The sequence below is a fragment of the Podarcis pityusensis genome (assembly GCF_964106645.2).
Source record: "Podarcis pityusensis genome assembly, chromosome: 3".
Classification (NCBI taxonomy): Eukaryota; Metazoa; Chordata; class Lepidosauria; order Squamata; family Lacertidae; genus Podarcis; species Podarcis pityusensis.
This window is the reverse complement of record NC_138026.1, coordinates 116,927,248-116,952,475: the sequence shown is the minus strand read 5'-3', so window position 1 is coordinate 116,952,475 and position 25,228 is coordinate 116,927,248. Positions and strand designations below refer to the sequence as shown.

Here is a 25,228-nt window from a genome sequence, read left to right as displayed (position 1 = left end):
CGTCATCCATCTCTCTCTCTCTCCACCTCAAAAGTCGGCATGCACTCAGAGGTGCAAACCCTGCAGGAGAATTGGAACAGCAAAGTGGGAAGATGCAAGCCAGAGGTTTGGTTACTTTGGCAAAGACGCCCAGTCCTGCAGAACATCACGGGACCAGACTTCACAAAGGTGGAATAGCTTCACAAACTGCTAGCTTTGCAACCCCAGCAGTTTCTACAGGTTTGAGGGGAGCTTATCTCTCTGGCTGATGGCCTTGGGGAGATGAGAGAGTGTGTCATAATGGCGGCTGGCTCCATCGCCCGGTTCTCTCGCCTTCCCTCCATTTCCCCGCTGATCTCCAGAGGGAAAACTGTTGGCCAATGCAAAGAGAAGGCCGTGGCGTCATCTGTGCGAGGGAAACGCTGGGCCTCTCGGATGAGGTTTCGAGCTGAACGTTAGCCAAGACAACCATGGGGCGATTTCAAGGCCGGCTTGTCGGGAAAGCTGGCTGTGTGAGTGTATCAAACAGGCAGCTTGTCAAACTCAAAGTGGTATACATGGTCCTCGTCACCCTCTGTAGTATATTCACAAAAACCCTGTGAGGTAGTTTGGCCTGAGAGTTTGTGACTGGTCCAAGGGCACCCAGTGAGCTTCATGGTGGAGAGGCGATTCGAACCCGTGTCTCCCAGGTCCTAGTCTGAGACTCTAACCACTACACCACAACCTTGGCTGGGAGATTGCCTGTGAAGTTGGTGTAGACCGTACTGAGCTAGGTGGACCTATGGTCTTATATATCATATAATTGTTGGAAGGGTTCTGGGGGTCATCTAGTCCAACCCGCTGCAAAGCAGAAATCAATCATTTGCCCAACGTTGGGTTCGAAACCCCGCAGGGAAGTTTTTAATGTTTGATGTTTTATCATGTTCTTAATTTGATCATGCTTTTAATAGTCTGTTGAGAGCCGCCCACAGTGGCTGGGTAAACCCAACCAGATGGGCAGGGTATAAATTATTATTATTATTATTAGTCATGCACACGGCCATCTGAAGGGTTGAACTCTGACCTCCTGCTCCATTCCCCATGCCAAAATATCTCCTCCCTACCGGCGCCACGCCCCAGATCCCTTAAGCAAAAGAGGACAGTGGTTTGCATGAAATGAGCACCGGCCTGTTTATATGTATAGATGCACGTTTAGAAAGGGCAGCTATAATTCAAACAGAACAATAGAATTGTAGGATTGTAGCGTTGGGCCCCAGGGTCATCTAGTCCAACCCCCTGCAATGCAGGGATCACAGCAGAGGAATCCCTGATGGGTGCCCATCCAACCTCTGTTAAAAACCCACAATGAAGGAGAGTCCACCACCTTCTGTGGGTGCCTGTTCCACTGTTGAACAGCTCTTTCCGCCAGAAAATTCTTCCTAATGTCTGGAAACCCAAGACATCTCATCAGAGGGATGGGAAGAGTGTGGCCACATCAGGCTGCTATGTGTTTGAAATATACTCAGAGTCAAATGTGAATTTCATGCTCTTTATTCAGCTCGTAGTAGCAATGAATGAAACTGTCCCCCCAAAAGTCTAGCTATATATATATATGTTATTTACACAATGGGCCCCACGTGATTGGCTAATTCCGGGCTGCTCCTGTAGGCCTATCAGGTTGCAGATTCACCTCCTCCAGAAGCCTAATTGACTGTTCCTGCAGGCCAATCAGGTCACTGATTAACTTCCACATGGAGCTGGATTGGGTGGCTCATGCGGACCAATCAGACTGCTGCATTCTGGATCCTATTGAGCTAGGATTCAACTCAGTATACAACACCTGGTAATTTCAAGGCCGCCTACTGCTTTAAACCAGACTTGCCCTCCAAATACAGTGGTACCTCGGGTTACGAACTTAATTCATTCCGGAGGTCCGTTCTTAACCTGAAACTGTTCTTAACCTGAAGCACCACTTTAGCTAATGGGGCCTCCCACTGCTGCCACGCCACCGGAGCACAATTTCTGTTCTCATCCTGAAGCAAAGTTCTTAACCTGAGGTACTATTTCTGGGTTAGTGGAGTCTGTAACCTGAAGCATCTGTAACCTGAAGTGTCTGTAACCCGAGGTACCACTGTAGAGGACTGGCCTCTGCAGAAACCTAGTCTCTTGGAATCAGCTGAGTAAAGTAAACTGGTTGCACACTGCCATCTGCTGGCACAAAACTGTATCATATTTAATGCATATCGGAGATGCAGAATCAGTTGCCCTCCAGATCTCCCACCATGCATAAAAAGAGCCTGCTGGATCAGGCCAATGACCCATCTTAGCCCAGCATCCTGTTCTCACCGTGGCCAGCCAGATGCTTGTGGGGAGCAGGCATGCAGGATTCAAACAATCCCTGATCTTTAAAGCGGGGAGGGAGAACAGTTTTGGGACAGAGATCCCCATCAGGCCCAGCCAGGGAGAAAAGTTGGGTTCTGCTAATGCGATTGGATGGGAGCTGTAGCCCCCCAAACCCAGAGGGCGCCAGGACCTCAAATACTGATTTGCCAGATGCTATGGGGAGAGACTTCTTGTTGGCATGTGTCTCGAGAGGCAATGGAGTGTACCTCCGGGGGTGAAGTTAAACCATTGTGTTAGCAGCATCAAAGTGACCTCCCTGGGATGCAATCTGGGCAGTGTGTCTGGAGGCCCTGGGCTGCCCAGATGACAAGACCCCCCCCCCCGCCTCACTGATGTGGTCCAAAGGAAAACAACAAGACATTTGGCACCAGCTTGGTTGCAGGAGTTGCAGGAAGGAGGCAGGCAAGGCGCCATCCAACTGTCTTAGGGACTCCACTCTGGATCTGTGTAGGGTTTATTCCTTAGCCTATCCTGAAGATATCCCTCAAGGCAGCAGAGGTTAAGGGTCAGAGTTCTCTTTTTCCTAGAAGGGCTATGTTCCCAGGTTTACAAGTCCCATTTACCCCTCGTTAGAGGGATATACTAAGGACTGCTAAATCATGCTTGTTTTGTTTGTTATCACATTTACCTCCCACATTTCCTCCAAGGCGTTCAAGGTAACATACCTTGTTCTTTTTTTTTTCCTTTTAAATGATATTTATTAAAGTTTCCAATAAAAAGAACACATCAATAAAAAATTAAACATAAAAAAGAAATACACAATTCAAAAATACACAATACATAATCCAAAAAAAACCCACAAAAAACAAAAGACAAAAAAGAAAACAGTTAAAAACAATACCACCTTTTCATCTCCATTTTTAAATTTACTTATTTTCTGGACCTCCTCATACCTCCCTCTTTTGTATTCCAGTTCAAATTGTTTGTCCAGCAATTTCTTTCCCTCTTTTTTAATCCCAATCTTTAATCTTAATATAATATAACATTAAATTTTACCTCTTAAAAACCAAATTTCCATTTCCTTTAACTTTTTTAATCCTAATCCTTAATCTTAATCTATATATAACTTTAAATCCTGTACAGCTGGAAGCCACTTATTTTCAATCCAACATCACTCTAACATTCTTTAATTTTGCAATGTTTCTGCAGATAGTCTTTGAATTTCTTCCAATCTTCCTCCACCGACTCTTCTCCCTGGTCACGGATTCTGCCAGTCATTTCCGCCAGTTCCATATAGTCCATCAGTTTCATCTGCCATTCTACCTTGTTCTTCCCCTCTGCATTTTGTCTTCACAACAAACCTGTGAGGTAAACCAGGCTGAGAGAGTGTGATTGTCCCAAGGTCACCCAATGAACATCCTGGCTCCTAGTTTAATGTTCTAAACCTGGGGTCAGCAAACCTATTTAGCAGGGGGCTTTTTTAGCACTGTCTCTCAGACCTTGTGGGGAGCTGGACTATATTTTGAAAAAGAAAATGAACGAATTCCTATGCCCCACAAATAACCCAGAGATGCATTTTAAATAAAAGCGCACATTCTACTCATGTAAAAACACAAGGCAGGCCCCACAAATAACCCAGAGATAAACGGCCTCGGTCCAGTATACCTGAAGGAGCGTCTCCACCTCCATCGTTCTTCCTCTCTGCAAGAAGCCAAGTTACAGGGAACCAAGCAGAGGGCCTTCTCAGTAGTGGCACCCGCCCTGTGGAATGCCCTCCCACCAGATGTCAAAGAGAAAAATAACTACCAAACTTTTAGAAGACATCTGAAGGCAGCCCTGTTTAGGGAAGCTTTTAATGTTTAATAGGTTATTGTATTTTAGTGTTCTATTGGAAGCTGCCCAGAGTGGCTGGAGAAACCCAGCCAGATGGGCGGGGTATAAGTAATAAATTATTATTATTATTATTATTATTATTATTATTATTATTATTATCATGATCATTATTTAAATAAAAGGGCACATTCTACTCATGTAAAAACACGCTGATTCCTGGACCGTCCACGGGCCAGATTTAGAAGGCGATTGGACCAGATCTGGCCCCCGGGCCTTAGTTTGCTTACCCATACTCTAAACCACTACACCACACTTGCTCTTTCTATGGTGAATATAAACAAAACTTTGCAATGAAACATATTTGGAATTGGGAAGAATAAAACACATTGAAGGGCTGGTTTTCTTTCATGCACAGTTTATTTAATGGCAACAAAACCACTTATTATTATTTCCAGATAAAAGTCCACTTTGGGTGCCAATACGCATAGTTCTCTTGCTGCTTCTCAGGAGGTCTTCCTCCAGTTTCCTGCAGCTTCTGGATCCTTCTGGGCCATCATCTGCAGCAACGCTGGCGCCCATTGGTGCAGGTGCCAATGGGCCTTTCATTGTGGAAGCAAAGTCTCCGGCAATGTCCATGGTTGTAGTGGCACTGCAGGCTGTCATAGAGGTCTCCCGGTGCTGTTCAGAGAACCACAGGTTTGAGTAAAACTGAGACCCACCAAGGCAAAAACTCTGCAAAAACCCACTTACAGCGAGACCAGTGTCACTACAAAGAGTTCAGCCTGACTGCTGTACTGGCAAGAACCAGTGATCTAAACCACTGAGCCTCTTGGGCTTGCCAATCGGAAGGTCGGCGGTTCGAATCCCCATGACGGGCTGAGCTCCCATTGCTCTGTCCCTGCTCCTGCCAACCTAAAGTTCGAAAGCACGCCAGTGCAAGTAGATGAATAGGTACCACTGCGGCGGGAAGGTAAATGGCATTTCTGTGCGCTCTGGCTTCCGTCACAGTGTCAGCTCCCTCGGCCTGAAAGCGAGGTCACCTTTGGCTGGACTTAACCATCCAGGGGTCCTTTACCTTTACCTTACCTTTACCTGGGGACTCGGGTGGCGCTGTGGTCTAAACCACAGAGCCTAGGGCTTGCCGATCAGAAGGTCGGCGGTTCGAATCCCCGCAACGGGGTGAGCTCCAATTGCTTGTTCCCTGCTCCTGCCAACCTAGCAATTTGAAAGCACGTCAAGTGCAAATAGATAAATAGGTACCGCTCCGATGGGAAGGTAAACGGTGTTTCTGTGCACTGCTCTGGTTCGCCAGAAGCGGCTTAGTCATGCTGGCCACATGACCCGGAAGTTGTCTGCGGACAAATGCCAGCTCCCTCGGCCTATAGAGCAAGATGAGCGCTGCAACCCCAGAGTCATCCGTGACTGGACCTAATGGTCAGGGGCACCTTTACGTACTGGCAAGAACCAGTTTAGGAGGAACCTAACTTATAAAGTGAAAAACAACTCCAGATAAGGTGCAAGGAGCGTTCTGCATGTGCAGTAAAAAGAAAAAGAAAAAAAAGGAGTTTCCAAGGGCTGTATGAAGAGATGGTGAGGCAATGGGTGGCCTCAGCTGCACCCCTATCTAGCTCAGTCCTGCCTTCACTGATGGCAGCGGCTGTCCAGGTATTCAGACAGGTGTCTCTCCTAGTGCTACCTGGAAATGCCATTGGAAATTGAACCTGGGCTTTCTCCATGCAGAGTCAATGCTCCACCACTGATCCACAGCCCTTCCTTGTGGCTGTTTTGTCCCTGGAAGTCAAAAGCAGCTGAGCAGCGCTTCTGATCTGTTTTGCCCTGTTGCCTCCTCTGTGCCTCAGTTTCTCACCTGCAGCAGACTGGCAGAGGAAGAGGAGAAGGACACACAGCAAGTAAAGCATCCTCATGATGCCTTTGGGTCCGTGAGCGGAGGCTTCGGCGGAGAGGAGTCTCGTGCAGCGAAGCTTTCCTGGCTCAGGAAGCGAGTGAGCCGAACAATCTCTGTGTTTACAGAGGGTTAGCAGGCTTGGGAAACATCCCCAAGGGTGGGCCAGGAAGCAGGCCAATGCGGTAGCCCAACCCAACTGAGACTGGCACAAATATAACCTTTTGGGATGTGAAATTGCCATTACGTAACAGCCTATGAGGCTGGCTGGAGACCAAGGGAGGTGTGTTCTCAGTAACCTGGAGCAGATCCATCCTTTTGATGCAAGACTTTCCTCTTCTTCTGGCCAAGTTGTTCCCTCAAGCGGAATTCTGTCGGGATTCTGCAGCTGAGCAATGATGCAACATGAATATTGGCAAAGATATTTTTTTAAAAAAAAGTGGATCAGGAAATTCCACCTTTAAGAAAAAAGAAGAGGTGAGGGGACCAGGAGTGCAGGTGAAATAATACAAACAAATTATAACCACAAGATAGTGTTGTAAACAAAATCTGCCCTTTTCCCCTCATGGGGTATCCAAGAGCCCATGTAGAGTCCTTACGTAGGTTCCCTATTGGTAGGAGAAAATAACAGAGGCCAACCGGAGAATACTGAGAAGCAAAGCAGCTAGTAAGCCTGATCTTTATTGATCTGTTGCAACAGGGTGCTCCCCTCACCCGCAGGAGGACGGAGGAGGAACCCAGAACAAAGGTGTGCCTGCCCTTATATAGACATTTCAAATTCCCTGCCCTGGAGCTCCAGACCACCCCTCCATACATCATACATACATCACAGAAGAGGTGGTCTACAGCAGAAATCTGAGTGCATTATTTATCTTGTCTGACAGGTCACCTGTTAATGCTCACTTGATTGGATACCCTGGGGAGCCTGGCCAGGCTTTTGTTATGATAAATACTTAGTTCCTGAGCCAGGTCACAGGCTCACCCTATTCAAAGACATACCCTTAAGACAGACAGACCCTTAAGACAGGATTTGTGAAGGAAATGACAATGAGGAGGCTTTTCCATTTTCCTTTGAACTTGCAGAGAAAACATTTGGTCAGTTTGGGAATCAAAAATGGTTTCAGGTCAGTCTTCCTGTGCTGATCTATGTACGTGCTTGGTTGGTACATTTAGAAGAAGAAGAGTTTGGATTTGATATCCCGCTTTATCACTCCCTTTAAGGAGTCTCAAAGCGGCTAACATTCTCCTTTCCCTTCCTCCCCCACAACAAACACTCTGTGAGGTGAGTGGGGCTGAGAGACTTCAAAGAAGTGTGACTGGCCCAAGGTCACCCAGCAGCTGCATGTGGAGGAGCGGAGACACGAACCCGGTTCCCCAGATTACGAGACTACCGCTCTTAACCACTACACCACACTGGCTCACATTTATGAACATTTATTATAATTCTAAGACCTTAAAATTCTTATCACAACAGCAGAATTCTTTTTTAAAAAATAGTTTTTATTGGTTTTTCGATATATACATCCTTTATGAAACATCTCTCTAACAATTTTCCATTTTTTCCTGCCCCCCTCCCCTGGACTTCCCTCATACTTCCACTTTGTTTTACTTTCAGTTTATTCATCCTGCATATTATTTCCCCAATTAATCCCTAATACCTTTACAGCTATTTTTTAATTATTATATACATTTGTGAATGTTTACTCAAACCCTGCCGATGTGTCCAACTCTTCATGTTGTCTCTTCATATATATTGCAAATGGTTCCCATTCTCTTTTAAAGTCTTTGCTGTCCCTTTCATGTAGTTTATCCGTTAATTTTGCTAATTCTGCATATTCTACAAGATAGCAGAATTCTGTTCAATGGGCAGAATGGTGTTTCCAGAGAGGTTCCCTGGCTGATGCCACGAATCCCGTGTGCCGTTAGTTGCACAGTCAATGCCCTTTTTGATAACAGGCACAAGGAGTTCTTTTCTCCCCGTGTGACGTCGCTGAGAGTAGATAAGAACGCACCACAATCTCCTGCTTAACTGGACCAAAGGTCTCTCTAGGTCTCTCTACCGTCTGTTTGAAATGGCAGCCAGCGAGGTCCTTGTTCACATTGTTGCAGGAATTTATGTATAGATATCATGCACATGCAGCCCACTACCAAAATCAGCACAATCACTTTTGTGACTTTTGTGATTTGTCCCCACAAAACATTTCATCACAGTTTCTTCCTATCTATTCAAAGGGCCTCTGCTGCACAATACCAAATGTAAGAATTCACCGATAAATGTATCTATGTACTGGCTCACTGGGGAAACTTCAGAAATTCATATAGACATGTGAGCTCAGCTACTCAGCAGCCCCTCTGCCTGAGTGATAATTCCTGGCATCCTGACACCTGAGTGCCAGACAGGTAGCCATTCCAGAAATAACAAACCCAGGTGAAGACAAAAGGGTGTGATTAACTTGGCTGAGAAACAGGGAAATGTAAATATCTCTTTTGTTACACTTGATGGGTGTTTGGTGGAGGGCAAGGGGAACCATGGGGCAGGGTCCAGGATGCTTAGATTGCTGCCACCAGACCTCCCCTTTCATGATGTAACCATGATGTATTAGTGATGTAGTTGGGGGGGGGTGTAACATGGGGATTAGCAGCTAATAAAAGTTTGGGTTCTCTTTTGTTCGGGGCTTCCATCTTGTTCCACCTTGTGGCAGGTGGGAGTCCTGTCGCGACAGTCTTCAATAAAGACCAAGCCTACGGGCTGCTGTTTTGCTCTGGTATTCCTGGCTGGTGTCCTTGTTTTTTGTCCAAGGGAGCCCTCAGATTTCTCCATTAACAACATCGTACATTTATAGCTCTACTGTGGAAGGATGTGTGGATCCAGAATTGGCCTCCACAGTCACTTAGGAACCCACTGTTAAACCATGTTTATGGAAGACAATCTTACTCGGCTATGAGTGATCTCCAAAGAAGAAGGCCACTTTAAAAATGGCTCTCCCCCCAAGAATCCTGGGAGATGTAATTTGTGAAGGGTGCCGAGTTCTTAGGAGACCCCCCTGGTTGCCTCCCCAGAACTCCAGTTCCCAGAGTTCCCTGGGTAAAGTTCCCTGCGTTGTTAAGTCAACCTGGGAATTGTAGTACTGGGAGGGGACTCATGGGATCTCATAAGAACAAAATTAGTCATACATATGACTAAGTATCGAAAAGCTGAATGTTTTTGTAATGTTTTTTTTTGGGGTGGGCAGACCCTTCTAAGTTTCTGGGTCCACAAATAAGCAATGGCCCACACTGGAATTTCCCACACCCCACATGGAAATCCCCCCTGTTGTAATCAAAATCTGCCCTTTTTCCCTTGTGGGGTATCCAAGAGCCCGTATAGAGTCCTTATGTGGGTTCCTTATTGGTAGGAGAAAATAACAGAGGCCACCCAGAGAATATTGAGAAGCAAAGCAGCTAGTAAGCCTGATCTTTATTGATCTGTTGCAACAGGGTCCTCACTCACCACACGCAGGAGGGAGGAGGAACCCAGAACCATGGTTTGCCTGCACTATATAGACATTTTAAATTGCCTTCCCTGGAGCTCAAGTCATACATCATACATACATCACAGAAGGGGTGTAACCCAAGACCACACCCCACAAACATCATACCTACATCACAAAAAAGGTGGTCTACAACAGAAATTTGAATGTTGTTGTTTTTCCTGTCTGCTAGGTTATCTGATTATATGCCTTATCTGATTGCCTTTCCTGGTAGTCTGCCCATTCCTTTGAGATGGTAATTACCCAATTCCTGTAACAAGGATGGTTTTTTCCCACCTCCTCCCTCCTTGCAGAGAAACATTTGGTCAGCTTGGGAGTCAAAATGGTTCCGGGGCTGTCTTCCTGTGCTGCTTCAGACATGTGGTTTATATATTTATGTACGCGTTTGCTTGGTACGTTTATGAACATTTATTATACAGTGGTGCCTCGCAAGACGAAATTAATCCGTTCCGTGAGTCTCTTCGTCTTGCGGTTTTTTTGTCTTGTGAAGCACGGCTATTAGCGGCTTAGGGGCTTAGCGGCTATTAGCGGCTTAGGGGCTTAGCGGCTATTAGTGGCTTAGGGGCTTAGCGGCTATTAACGGGTTAGCGGCTTAGTGGCTTTAAGAAAAAGGAAACAAACTCGCAAGAACTCACAAGACGTTTCGTCTTGCAAAGCAAGCCCATAGAGAAATTCGTCTTGCGGAACGACTAAAAAAACGGAAAACTCTTTCGTCTAGCGAGTTTTTCGTCTTGCGAGGCATTCATCTTGCGGGGCACCACTGTATATCTAAGACCTTAAAATTCTTATCGCCCCCCCCCCATGAAAAAGCATCTCAGTTCAGCTTGCTCTGTGGAGAAACTTGGCTCCCTTGACCTCCCTATTATGACCTAATAGAACTCATCATTGCTGAGAAGCAGCCGGCCACCCAGGAAGGAGCCTTGAAAACTTTCCTACAGGCAAGGAGTTGCTTCTCTTCTTCACGCTGCCCCCCGCCCAGTACAAATACCCTTTCTCTCTGCCCCGTCTCCCTTCCTGCCCCTTAGGCCCAGGCTTCCTGCCCCAAAAACACCTTTGCGATGTCCCCTCTTTCTCTACTCAGCCCACTTCCTTCAAACTCCTCCTCGAAACCATTGTGTCTGAGAATATTTCAGCCTAGGGAGCCAAAATGGAGTCCTCTATATGTTCTTGGGCTCCAGATACCTTTACTCCAGCGGCCAAACAGCGATGGAGTACACTTCCTGGGCTGCCCCTGTTTAGACCTTGCTCCTGGCAGAAATAAGGTTTGAGCTCAAGTATCGCAGCTTGGTCCAGCCCATCCATCGCTACTTTTCCTCACTTCTCTCTTTTCTTCCATACCTCAGCTGCTGTTGTTGTTGATTTATTGCCCACCCTCTCTTGAAATACCAACATTAGCGGAGTGGCAGACAAAAATGGTTGAATATGTGGAATTAGCAAAACCGACCCACAGAATCCATAACCAAGAAGAAGCAAAGTTCAGACATGAGTGGAGTAAATTTGTGGAGTATATACGTCATAATTGCAGAAGTTTAAAGACTGTAGTAGGATTAAAATAAATCTTATGATGTGAATAGGATGTTATTAAGAATCTGTGATAAATGAAAGGTAAATATGAAAACCTGTTGAAGGGAGGGAAGTCCGTGCTCGATAGAGCGTTGAGAAAATACATTAGTGTATTTATTTTGTTTTGTTTGCGTTAAAGAAAATTCAGTAAAAAGCCTTTTAAAAAAAAGATTTATTGCCTGCCCTCGACCCCTAAGATCAGGGTGGATCACAGCAATTTGAAATGCAACATTTAAAAGTATTAGTATTACTAATTCTAATTCTAATTCTAATTCTAATTCTAATTCTTTTATTACTTTTATGCCACTCATCTGACTGGGTTCCTCCAGCCACTCTGGGAAGCTTCCAACATATATAAAAGTGTAACGAAACATTGAACATTAAAAAACTTTCCCATATGGTGGAACCTCAGTTGTTGAACGCAATCCGTTCCGGAAGACCGTTTGACTTCCAAAACGTTCGACAACAGAGGCGCAATTGCTGGTTGGCAAAATTGATTGAAAAACTAGAGAAACACGCCTCGGAAGCCGTTCGACTTCCGAGGTGCGTTCAAAAACGGAAGCATTCACTTCAGGGTTGCCGGCGCTCGAAAGCCGAAACGTTTGACTTCCGAAGTGTTCGCCAACCGAGGTTCCACTGTACATGGCAGCTTTAAGATGTTGTATAGTTGTATAGTTACTTATCTCCTTGGCTTGGGTGGTTGCGTAACTCCCTACCCTTCAACATTTCTCCAATGAAAATAGGGATGTCCTAAGGACGCGGGTGGCGCTGTGGGTTAAACCACAGAGCCTAGGACTTGCCGATCAGAAGGTAGGCGGTTCAAATCCCGGCGATGGGGTGAGTTCCCGTTGCTCAGTCCCAGCTCCTGCCAACTTAGCAGTTCAAAAGCATGCAGTGCAAGTAGATAAATAGGTACCGCTCCAGTGGGAAGGTAAACGGCGTTTCCGTGCGCTGCTCTGGTTCGCCAGAAGCAGCTTAGTCATAATAATAATAATAATAATAATAATAATAATAATAATAATTTTCCCAGCCACATGACCCTGTGCTCCCTCGGCCAATAAAGCGAGATGAGCTTCGCAACCTCAGAGTTGGCCACGACTGGACCTAATGGTCAGGGGTCCCTTTACCTTTACCTTTAAGGGAAAGCAGGACATTCTGGGATCAAATCAGAAACTGGGATGGCTTCTGTAAATCCGGGACTGTCCCTGGAAAACAGGGACACTTGGAGGGTCTGCTATTCTTATGTAGTTTCCTTTAGAGTTACAGCATATACTGTTCATATAAAATGCCCTTCAGCTGGATAGCTCAGTTGGTTAGAGTGTGGTGCTGATGATGCCAAGGTTGCAGGTTTGATCCCCGTATGGGACAGCTGCTTATTTCTGCATTGCCCGGGGTCGGACTAGATTATCCTCAGGGTCCCTTCTGGATAGTTTTATGATCCTGTAATTATTCTACAAAACTGAAACAGTTTGTTGCCTCTTCCCTGCCTGCTTGCTTTATTTGGTTTCCCCGGCAGAACTGTCGGTTTGCAAGCCCCTTTCACAGAGGCTGGCCTCTCTCACTGTCCTCGGAGCTTGCTTACCGGTAACCTCCTCTGGCTGACATCCAGACAGACCAGGGAGATATTGATAGGCGACGTTTTCCCAAGAGTGGGTAAAATGCACAACCCCTCTCTCCTGCTTCCGCAGGGGAAAGAAAATAAGTCAGAAATCTATTTACATGATGTTTATTTCTGACATTACAGCACTACAGAAAAACACGTCCTTTCAGTTCAGTTCTTCTAGCAAGTCTGACAAACTTCCTGAGCATGCGCAAACGGATGGTTTCAAATTACACTCTTCACAGAGACTTTTCCAGCCTGTGAACTTCCTGGGAAATTCTTCTTTCCCACAGATAGGTGCATCATGTGATGTCAACAATCTGGCTGTTTGCAGTTGCGATGTTTCCATATACTGACATCCTCCCCCATATGAATCATTGTTAGCTGCGGAGAAAGCTTGATCCAGAGAAGAAAACAAACAGTTGTTATACATGTAACAATCCCCTGTTGTTTCAGTTCCACCCTTGGAACTACCCGCCACTGGTTTCACCAATGTAACTCTCTGGTTGTCTGTTTTCCAAGGAATGAGTGCATCTGCATTACCTTGGTTAGGGAACGTAGTGTTACGCTTAGCAACTCCCTGTTGTGTCTTTGTCTCTGACTTAGACATACCCTTAACCTGGCTTGAGTTGTCAACAACAGTAATACAAGCAACAGCTGAACTCAAAGAGCTATTCATGTACCTACGGGACCGCCTCTCCTAGTATGTCCCGCGGAGGACCTTAAGGTCCACAAATGACAACACTTTGGAGGTCCCAGGTCGCAAGGTGGTTAGATTGTTTTTTAAAATAATAATATTTATTTAAAGTTTAAGAATTAAAGAAAAAAATAAAAAAAGAAAAAGAAAAAAGAAACAGTACAAATCAACACATTACAATACATATACATAAAAAAGAAAAGCATAAAAAACACGATACATCAAAACAAAAACAAAAACAGAAACAGTTAAAAACATATCCAATATTTCCATATCTTTATCTTTCATTGTTTCATCGACCTCCTCACACCTCCCTTTTTGTATTCTAGTTATTAATTGTTTCAGCAAATCCTTTCCATCTTTCACTATTTTCTATCATATAATTATCATAATTTATTTTAACCTTATCTTACCTTTAATACCCTAAAACTTATTTGTACTTAACTCCTTATAACATTTCTACTAAAGCCGTATAATTTCATTCCAACATTTTTCTAACACTCATTAATTTTGCAACATTTCTCTAGATAAAATTAATTTTATGCTTTTTTCCCCAAATCCGCTTCCTCCGTCTCCTCTCCCTGGTCTCGGATTCTGTCAGCCCTTTCTATCAATACCATATAGTCCATTAACCTGGTGACCTTCTGTCCGAGGCTCTTAACTCTCTTCCCTGTCCCTTCTTCAGATCTTCTTCATATATATCCATGCACATTACTTTGCCTTCTGCTGATCTTGGTCTTAATTTCCTTCCTTTGGCACTGAGGAGTAGATCTCGGGGGAGCTCCAACCTAGCAATGTCTTTATTCCTTCTCAACAGGTCAGCCCATTCTCCATAGTCAGAACTAAAGTCCAAAAGATATTTCAGAGCGCCACTCTCCCCCTGACCCAAATCCAAGTCCCAAAGGCCAGAGCATCCTTGCATAGGAAGATCTAGCCAACTTTCCTTCTCCAATCCAAGCAGGGCTCCATCCCACCAAATCTGACTTTCTCTAGATTCAATCATAAAAGGCAACAGCTTATGTTCATCAAATTGCCTCTGGGAGGCCGGGGCTCCCTCCACTTGAATTACTTGAGATTCAACAACAACTTTCTCCTTCATCTTCTCCACAGCTTGCCATGTCAAAACAGATTCCTGGGTCAATTCCTGAGTAATTTCTGTATATGTATTTCCTTTTTGTCCCAACTCGGTCAATTTTTGTCCTAAGTTGTCAATTTTAGTAATCCTCACATCCATCTTCTCATGAAGCTGTTCCAATAAAGCACTTGTCTTGCAAAATGCAATCACTAGGGCTTCTTCTGTCAACATTCTTGTCCAAGGTCAAACTCTAGTTCTCACACTCTTTAATCTCTGCACCTGGAAAATTCCCCAGCTCCACTCCTGCAACAGTTCCAAAAGCTCCCTCTAAAGGAAACAATTTCTATTTGTATCCACCCTTTTAAGCACAGATCCAGCCACCGAGCTAGTTTCAATTTTCAGTTACTTTCCCCCCCTCCTTTTTAAATGTAAAAGGAAGCAATTGAAACAATGTATTACTCTTATTTAACTATCTGTCAACATCGTTTTGTTCTCAGTCAATGAACTTTCCCAAAGCGTCAATCTTACTGACAGTCCGTTCCCAGGTTCGAAACGGTGATGATTTATCTTTCTTCACTCTCTCTCCTGCAGGCTTAAACAATAGAATTTCCCCCCTCTTCTCCTGCTTCCAAGGGGGGTTTGGTTATTTTAACTGATGGAGATTTAATCCTTTAAAGAAAACTTTCCAGGGTTTAGCTTGCAACGTCTTTGCTTTACTCTGTTTACAAAAGAGGAAGGCAGACTTCCTGTTTGAGACCTTCCCATTTCGATGCCTAATTAAGAAGTTTAGAAATCCAATTTTCCATTCTACTCACAGGTAGTTGTTTAGAGTCCAATTGTCCACAGGAAAAAGTCAGCGCTCTCCGGCAACAGCAATGGGGCTTCACTCCGTGAAAGAAGCAGTCGATTCGAAGCACCGCGCCGCTCACCCCACGTTGCTCCGGATCCCCAAAACTGGGTTTCCCCGCGAGTAGGGGAGGCGCAAAAGGTGCCAGCCGAATCCCATGTCCACAGGCTTCTCCTGCCTGTGGTTTTTAGTGGGTCTGCGCCTCACCATGGCGGTTCAGACCCTGATTTCCACGGAGCGGATTCCTCCCGATCAGAGGAAATCCGCCATTGCCAGAGGCGCCAACCCGGAAGTCTCGCAAGGTGGTTAGATTGGTCTCAGCTAGGGCCAGGGCCTTTTCAGTACTGGCCCCGACTTGGTGGAAGGCTCTGTCACAAGAGACTAGGGCCCTGCGGGACTTGACATCTTTCCACGGGGCCTGCAAGGCAGAACTGTTCCGCCTGGCCTTTGGTTTGGACTCAGTCTGACCCTTATGTTTCCTTCCCCTTACGGTTTTGATCTATGGGCTACTTTTAAAATGAGGCTGCATTTTAAATTGGTCCGCCCCCCCCCCCATTATGTTTTTACTGAAATTTTACTGGTGTTAGCCACCCAAATTTTACTGGTGTTAGCCACCCAGGGAGGGCGGGGTATAAATAAAATTTTATATTATTATTATTATTATTATTATTATTATTATTGCTGCAGAATAAGCAGCCCTGTCAAATAAGAAGCATCGGCAAATTGTGCTTTTTCACCTCCAGACCTTAGTGCTCTGAATTTCTCTTTCACTTCTTGTCGTTTTCAGATTACATCCCAGCCAACTGCCATGAAGATTGTTTGCCTTCTCTTTGCTGGGCTGTTCTTGGTCTTCCTGCCCAATTCAGGTAAAAATGCCCACTGACTAATGACCAACCTGATCATTGTGTGATGAGGGAAGAAAGTCAACCCTGTTTTTGCACGGAAAGGCAAAATTATCTGCTTTGCACTTTCCCAAGCAACATGCAGAATGAAACACACCCATCCTTTGAAATCATTTGGATTTTCAATGCAGTTCCCCAGCCAAATTGCATCTCACAGTCGTGTGTGCTTATAAATGCATACTTTAGTAAAAGTAGCATGCAAAAAATAATTATATTTGTGGAAATCGCTTTGCGAAGCATGTGTATGTTAGAGGAAATTGCATACCAAAAAGTGTACACGGGGAAAAATTTCCACTTAGATCTTGGCAAATTTTAATGAGGACCTTAAAAAACAACAAAGCACTCTATACAGTGGTACCTCGGGTTACAAACTTAATTCGTTCCGGAGGTCCGTTCTTAACCTGAAACCGTTCTTAACCTGAGGGACCACTTTAGCTAATGGGGCTTCCCGCTGCCGCTGTGCCCATTCTCATCCTGGGGCAAAGTTCTTAACCCAAGGTACTACTTCCGGGTTAGCGGAGTTTGTAACCCAAAGTGTTTGTAACCCAAGGTGTTTGTAACCGAAGGCACCACTGTACTTTCTAACTACCAGCAAGCTGAGGGTCTAGCACAGAACCAATTCCTTTGTTACCTTAATGGCCCTCACTTTTAGAGCATCATTACATCACCAGGAAGCCAGCCTGGCTGTTCCAGGAATCAAATCCATGCTGGACCCAGGAATTAAAAGGGACTCAGGCATATAGCTTACCCCCCCAACTCATGTTGTTGTTATTGTTTAGTTGTGTCCGATTCTTCGTGACCCCATGGACCAGAGCACGCCAGGCACTCCTGTCTTCCAGTGCCTCCCGCAGTTTGGTCAAACTCATGCTGGTAGCTTTGACAACACTGTCCAACCATCTCGTCATCTGCCGTCCCCTTCTCCTTGTGCCCTCCATCTTTCCCAACATCAGGGTCTTTCCCAGGGAGTCTTCTCTTCTCATGAGGTGGCCAAAGTCTTGGAGCCTCAGCTTCACGATTTGTCCTTCCAGTGAGCACTCAGGGCTGATTTCCTTAAGAATAGATAGGTTTGATCTTCTTGCAATCCTTAGGACTCTCAAGAGTCTCCTCCAGCACCAGAATTCAAAAGCATCCATTCTTTGGTGATGGTCCATCTCTCACTTCCATACATCACTACTGGGAAAACCATAGCTTTAATTATACAGACTCCCCAACTCATAACAGTATTTTATTCTGTTTTTGTTTGTGTGTATGTGTGTGTGTGTTTTAAATAATTGCTTCAGCTACACACAGAAATAATATCCGCAAATAATATGTGTATATCTCTATTGGAACTGACCTCAGCAAAGCCGCTGCACAACACAGTGCAAGGAAACTTGCCATATCCCTTAAAACTCAGCTTAGTTGAGACACTCCAGCCCAGGCCTCAAGGATAGGATAAGGAAGACAATAGGCCATTGTTCTCTTAGCTTGGGCAGTTTAACTATGGGCTCATGAGATCCACTGCTGGAATCAAGACGCAAGACATCTAAATTATATTAAGGAGTCGTGGCGCTAAGGGTTAAACCACAGAGCCTAGGACTTGCCGATCAGAAGGTCGGCAGTTCGAATCCCCGCCATGGGGTGAGCTCCCGTCGCTCGGTCCCTGCTCCTGCCAACCTAGCAGTTCGAAAGCACATCAAAGTGCAAGTAGATAAATAGGTACCGCTCCGGCGGGAAGGTAAACGGCGTTTCCGTGCGCTGCTCTGGTTCGCCAGAAGTGGCTGAGTCATGCTGACCACATGACCTGGAAGCTGTACGCCGGCTCCCTCGGCCAATAAAGCGAGATGAGCGCCACAACCCCAGAGTCGGCCACGACTGGACCTAATGGTCTGTGGTCCCCCTTTTATACTGCTCAGGCCAATGACCTCCACTGTTTGGTAGCAGATTGCCAGGGCTCTGAGCACATTCTGAGCTGAGGAATCTCTGAGCTGAGCTCACAGCTCACATCGAAATCATATGTTTAAAGGACGTTTAAAGCACATGTCTTCCCCCACAGAAGGCTGCACACACACTATGCACTTAAAGGACATGGCTTCCCGCAAAGATTCTTGAGAGACAGGGCTGATTACAGACCCCAGAATTCTTTGGCGGAAGCTGTGTGCTTTAAATCTTTGGTGTGACCACAGTCTTTTTAATCCAGTGGTCTACACCTCCTTAGCTTTTCTCATTTCAGCAGGTGGGAAACGTCATTTTGCCATTAAACAATTTGGGAGTCAGAAACCCTTCCTGATCTCCCATTTCCCCACCCCTGGTGTAGAAGACGCACTCCTCCTCCCTCCACAAACCCCTTTCCTTGTGTGCCATGTCTCAGAATGCAAACCTACAGGCAGGAACTGGTTTTTGTAAGCCAGCCTGGGAGCCTTTTTGTTATGTACTGAGTTGAATAGGATCCAAAATGCAGCAGTCTGATTGGTCCTAGAACAATAGGATTCAGAATGCAGCAGTCTGATTGGTCCTAGAACAATAGGATTCAGAATGCAGCAGTCTGATTAGTCCACAGGAGCCACCCAATCCAGCTCCAGGTGGAAGTGAATCCACAACCTGATTAGCCTACAGGAGAATCCCGGAATTAGCCAATCACGTGGGGCCCATTGTGTAAATAATGCATATAAAGCAGACGTTCTGGGGGAACTTCCATTCCTCCTCACCACTATGAGCTGAATAAAGAGCATGAAATCCACTCTTGACTCCACGTATATTTCACTTTTTGACTGCAGAGCAGGGTAAAAATTCTGCGAGAAAGTAAAGCAATGAAGTAAAGTAAACACAACCAACATCTTTAATAGTCATTATTAGGCAGAATCTCTGTGATAAAAATGAATATACTACCTAGATTGTTATTTCTATTTCAAGCAATACCAGTGGTAAAAGGGATAAGACAATTTAAGGATTGGCAAAAAAAATTAGCGAAATTTGTCTGGCAGGGGAAAAGGCCAAGGATAAAAATGAAGATACTAGTAGATAAGAAAGAGAGAGGAGGTTTTGATTTACCAGATCTGACTTTATATTATGAAGCTTCGTGCTTGGTATGGTTAAAAGATTGGCTGACTTTAGAAAACACTGACCTATTAGATCTAGAGGGCCGCAATACGGTTGGCATTCGTACCTATGGTACAACAAAGTAAAGGTACATAAAGGTTTTCTAAACCATGTGATTAGGAAATCTTTATATGAAGTATGGGATCGGAATAAAAACCTCCTGGAAAGAAAGACACCGTGGTGGATATCACCAATTGAGGTGCTGACAACAAAAAAAGTAAACATGGAAGGGGAAAGAGTAACATATGAGGATATTACTAGGAAAACAGACCAAGGGATAAAGCTCAAACCATATGACCAAATTGAAAAGATGTTAACAGGGTGGCTGCAATACCACCAGATCAGTGACTTATTAAAGGAAGATAAAAAGAGAAATGGGTTCGATGATAAAAAATCGAAATTCCAAATCGAGTTAATAGACTGTAAAGATAAAATTTTACCAAGAATGTATAGTTTATTGCTAGAATGGTATACAAAAGACGAAAAAGTAAAGGAATCAATGATAAAATGGGCAATCGATATTGGGCATAACATTGAATTGGATGCGTGGAAAAGATTATGGAAGGAGGGTTCGAGATTTACAGGATGCATGGCTTTAAAGGAAAACTTGCTAAAAATGATGTATAGATGGCATTTGATGCCAGTAAAATTAGCTAAAATGTATAGGAAAAAAGAAAGAAAATGTTGGAAATGTAAAAAGGCAGATGGGGACTATTTCCATATGTGGTGGACCTGCAATAAGGTAAAAAAAAATTGGGAATCAATTTATAATGAACTCAAAAAAATATTTAGATATACTTTCCCCAAAAGACCGGAAGCGTGTCTATTAGGCTTAATAGGAACAGAAATTAAAATGGAAGATCAAAATTTGTTCATGTATGCTACAGCTGCCGCGAGAATCCTTCTGGCTCAAAGATGGAAAGTACAAGATATACCAACTATTCAGGAGTGGCAGGCAAAGTTGACAGAATATGCAGAACTTGCCAAACTGTCAGGGAGGATCCGGGACCAGGGAGATCAAAGATACCAAAATAACTGGAGTAAATTTATTGAATATTTAAAGAAGAATTGTAAAGAGGTCAAGACACTAGCAGGATTGACATAATACCTCCAATGTATAATAGTACTAATATGAGAATGATGTGCGTGATGGAAAGAGGATAAATATACCGTATTTTTCGCCCTATAGGACGCACTTTTCCCCCTCCAAAAATGAAGGGGAAATGTGTGTGCGTCCTATGGGGCGAATGCAGGCTTTCGCTGAAGCCTGGAGAGCGAGAGGGGTCGGAGCGCACCGACCCCTCTCGCTCTCCAGGCTTCAGGAAGCTATCCGCAAGTCTTGCAAGCCCGGCGGGATGTCCCGCGGGCTCGCAAGGCTTGCGGGCAGCAGCCTGCAGCCCAAAAGCTCGGGGGACAGCGGGGAGGCACAGCGCCGCCACCCCGCTATTCCCCGACCTGATCTGGAGGCTGGCGGGGGGGGGGGGGGAGAAGCAAGCTTGCTTCTCCCTCCCGCTAGCCCCACAAGCTCGGGGGATAGCGGGGAGGCGGAGCGCCGCCACCCTGCTATTCCCGCACCTGGTCTTGCCCCACAAGCTCGCGGGATAGCGGGAAGGCGTAACTCCGCCACCCCTCTATTCCCCGACCTGATCTGGAGGCTGGCGGGGGGATAAGCAAGCTTGCTTCTCCCTCCCGCTAGCCCCACAAGCTCGGGGGATAGCGGGGAGGCGGAGCGCCGTCACCCCGCTATTCCCGCACCTGGTCTTGCCCCACAAGCTCGCGGGATAGCGGGAAGGCGTAACTCCGCCACCCCGCTATTCCCTGACCTGATCTGGAGGCTGTGGGGCCCCACCAGCCCCACAAACTCGGGGGACAGCGGGGCAAGCCACTGCCCCACGGAGGCTAGAGAGGCTGTCCCTGAAGGCAGAAGAGGGAGACGGAGCGTTCCGTCTCCCTCTTCTAGCTTGGGGATGGCTGCGCAAACCTGGGGGGGAAATAAAATTTTTTCCCTTGATTTCCCCCCCAAAAAACTAGGTGCGTCCTATGGGCCGGTGCGTCCTATAGGGCGAAAAATACGATACCAGTTGTGGGGAGGGAGGGGGGTCGTGACTCGGCAGAGTCAAAGGGAATGTATGGTGCTATTACAATTTGTTGGGAAAGAATATGTAAGGAAAACAATAAAAATTCACTTGGGAAAAAAACATCTTTAATAGTTTGTGTAGATTTCGTGCAAGCCTCGGCGGCTGAAAGCCCTTCTCCTACAGAGCTAAACTTAAGATGCATGAACCTTTCCCACTCTTGCCGCCCTAGTGACACTCCTCTTCCCTCCACTTGTAGGCATAGCGGACTTTGTCACCCTGGGCTGCTTTGTCCGAGGCGGGAAATGCGAAACGGACATTTGCAAAGAAAATGAAGAACAGATCGGAAACTGCTCCAGAACTGAAAAATTGTGCTGTAAGAAACCAAAATAAACGGTGTCTTCTGGATCCCAGGGGACTTCCTTTACCTGGAGATGTGGGAATCAGATCCGCACACTGAAAGATCAATGAGGAGGAGGAAGAGGAAGCCTTGGTTGAGCTGACTGCTTGTGGGTAGCTGGAAAACCGACACAGAGTCACAATGTTCTCCTGATTGCTGGAGGTCTCTCTCCAGCATGTGGAATGCTACCCCCACCACAGTTCCGCTTGTGAAAATTTGTCAAACAAAAATCAGGCAGGCCTCCATCGGATTATACCTTACGGATTAATTGCGTAAATTATACCTTAGGCAAAGTGCTGGTGGAGTGGGGAGGGTGATGAGGCTGAACCCTGCTAGCCAGGGTGTTACGGAAAAATCTAAGTGCGAGGCTGCTCAGTCACCCAGCTGGTTGGGCAGAGCCCGCGGTTCCCTGCGGAATAAAGGAAGGAGTCCAGACACCAACCGGAGCAAATAGCAGTAGGCCAAAGTTTATTGCGCAACAGGTTCAAAGAGGAATTTTGAACCACAAGGATGGGGTGACAAGGACTTTTAAAACTTTCCCACCATATCCCAGAATACAGTTCGTACAGCATCATTGCTACATCACTGACATGTCACAAAAGGGGAGGGGTAGACAGGGATTACACTAGTTTAACCTTGGCAAACATGTCCAGACAAGTCCTTGGTACAAGATTAGCATAAGAAGACATGTCAGGGCAAGACCCAGGTATAAGATTAACATAGGCACACACCTCTGAAGTCCCACCACCCAAAGTACAATAGAACTTCCTTTGCATGTCTGGACCCCTCGGCAAGTTTGGTGATAGAATTAGGCTTTCCTTGGCCAACAATCAATTCAGCAATTGTCACCTCTGGTAACTTCCTGGAGTCCCATTCAAGGGGAAAATAGCTTTGGAATGGAGGAAACTGGCAAAGGAGTTGATTTTATATTATTTTTAAAGCTAGGTAACTTCCCTGAGCTGTCAGGTTGAAAGGATACATTCAGGCATAATATTTGTAACATTTAACTTTAAAGATGTTCCCGCCCCCCCCGGTAATTTCCGTAACACAGGGATTCCCTCTAACCAATGAATTCCCTGCTCCAGTTTTCTGGAATTTCCAGACAAGAGATCACAGCCATGTAAAACACAGGGCTTCCCCAATGAATCCTGGGAACCGTAGAACAAAGCTGCAATTCCCAGCACCCTTAACAAACTACAGTTCGCAGGGAGCTGTGTGCCTTAAATGTACGGTGTAGCTGTGACTAGACTTTTCTCCCAGTCTCCTGTCTGGCAGGAGATGGCAACTGAGGACACCGATCGCATCTGACCCTAGATGTGTGTTTGTTGCATAAGCTGTTTGTTGATAGCTGTTGGTCTCCAGCTACTAAGTCTGTATTTGCCTTACAAAGGTATAGTTCCTACCCGAACATAACCCCGCACCCCACCCACTCCTGCTTCCCGTATCAGCAGCCCACTAGCAGGCAAGGTAAGGTAAAGGGACCCCTGACCATTAGGTCCAGTCGCTGACGACTCTGGGGTTGTGGCGCTCATCTCACTTTATTAGCCGAGGGAGCCGGTGTACAGCTTCCGGGTCATGTGGCCAGCATGACTAAGCCACTTCTGGCGAACCAGAGCAGCGCACGGAAACGGCGTTTACCTTCCCGCTGTAGCGGTACCTATTTATCTACCTGCACTTTTGAACTGCTAGGTTGGCAGGAGCAGGGACCGAGCAATGGGAGCTCACCCCGTTGCGGGGATCCGAACCGCCGACCTTCTGATCGGCAAGTCCTAGGCTCTGTGGTTTAACCCACAGCGCCACCCGTGTCCCGGCAGGCAAGGTGGCAACAGTTTAAAGCAACAAAACAGAGAAAGGGGAGGTGAAGGGGCAGGAAGAGAAGGCGGAACTCCAGCAAACCACAGGCTAAATCTGCAACGGGGCAGTTCTTCTTTCAAGAGCCCATTGGTCATTCTGTCCTTGATGCTTTAGTTGAAATTCCCACTCGCCCCCAGCTGAGCTATTTTGCCTGACTTAGCAGGATGAGCTAAGGGCTTCAGAACATGCTTGTGTTGACATATTCCTCAAAGTGAAAATCTGGACAAAGTTGCTGAGCTTTTCGTTTTCCCTTGGGTAAATTAGTTGAGCTTTTTAAATCATCATCTTCTTCTTCTTCTTCTTCTTCTTCTTCTTCTTCTTCTTCTTCTTCTTCTTCTTCTTCTTCCATAAGTCTGGGTATTCCAATCCACCATTTTTGCAGCCTGATTCCTGGAATTGTCCGGACGTATGGCAGCCCTATGTCCACTGTGAAATTGCTTTCAGTGATATCTGATTGTCACCAGCATTTCATCAAGAGACAGTTGGGGAGTGTTGGGACTAGGACCCAGGAGGCCAAGGTTCTATTATTATTATTATTATTATTATTATTATTATTATTATTATTTTATTCATTTATTCATTCATTCAATTTATAATATTGCCCTTTATCAAAATATCCCAGGGTGGTGTATTACAAATACGGAACGAGCCATGAAGCTCGCTGGGTTAGCTTGAGCTACTCCCTGTCTCTCAGCTGACCCTACCTTACAGGGTTGTCGTTCGCCACCTTGAGCTCCTTGGAGGAAAGGTGGGAGATAAATATAATAATGAATAACATTGTTTGCAGTCCACCCTCCAACACCTTTGATCCAGAGGCCTTCTTTGAAGGGCTGTCGGCTCCTCTAGGGTGCAGCTTGTAGATTACTAATGTACCCAGTGGAAGTTCTTTCTCTGATCTGACCCTTTGTGTCAAAGATAAATTCTTATCCCAAAAAAATAAGCTTTAAAGCTTTACTTGCAGAAACTTGGTTTAAGCGTTATGAAAAAAAATGAGCAATACGTTGTCTCGGTTATACATTTCTATTCTTACATGTGCTGATTCTAGCATAAGGCTCAAGAACACGTATTTGCCCAAAAGCAGACTTTTCAGCTAAAAATCCAAGTCTCTCTCTTTTTCCACCTTGCTGCATCTAGGGAGATCTGTGTGCATTTGCAAAACTTAACTGGTGACTCTGAGTTGTGTGGGCTACTTCATTAACATAAGTAAACACTCCAAAAAACACACACACTGGGGCCAAGTCATAAAACTTACCCCACCCCACTTTTGCAATGGAAAAATACAAGTCTTCAGCCATTTGCTCACACATTCTTTGCAGTAACTTAAATACAGTACAATTACAGTTGCACACCATTCTATGTAACTGCTAAATTGCAATACAATTCCAATCTTCAGTTCATCCCCATTATCAACTTGTGAGATGCTGCCTGCGCTCTGTCTCAACACACTGTGTTATAGGTTTACAGTAAACCCTAGAAATCAATAAATGCTAGGATTTGGGTTATTTGTGATATGAATGCAAGCTGCAAAGGAATTCCTGCGCTAGCTCATGCAAAACAACCAGGCTGAGCT

At 45.4% G+C, this 25,228-nt stretch overlaps 2 long non-coding RNA genes across 2 annotated transcripts; one reads left to right on the top strand and one right to left on the bottom strand.

The window, feature by feature from the left end:
* Positions 1-4,532: 4,532 nt before the first annotated feature.
* Positions 4,533-6,514, bottom strand: LOC308472584. The gene is made up of 2 exons (XR_013983593.1): positions 6,002-6,514; positions 4,533-4,812 (listed from the first exon to the last, which is right to left on the bottom strand). It is a non-coding gene; the product is annotated as an uncharacterized lncRNA (long non-coding RNA).
* Positions 6,515-9,704: 3,190 nt separating this feature from the next.
* On the top strand, positions 9,705-21,831 carry LOC308474683. The gene is made up of 4 exons (XR_013984826.1): positions 9,705-9,802; positions 10,378-10,505; positions 16,137-16,215; positions 21,664-21,831. It is a non-coding gene; the product is annotated as an uncharacterized lncRNA (long non-coding RNA).
* The last annotated feature ends 3,397 nt before the right edge of the window (positions 21,832-25,228 follow it).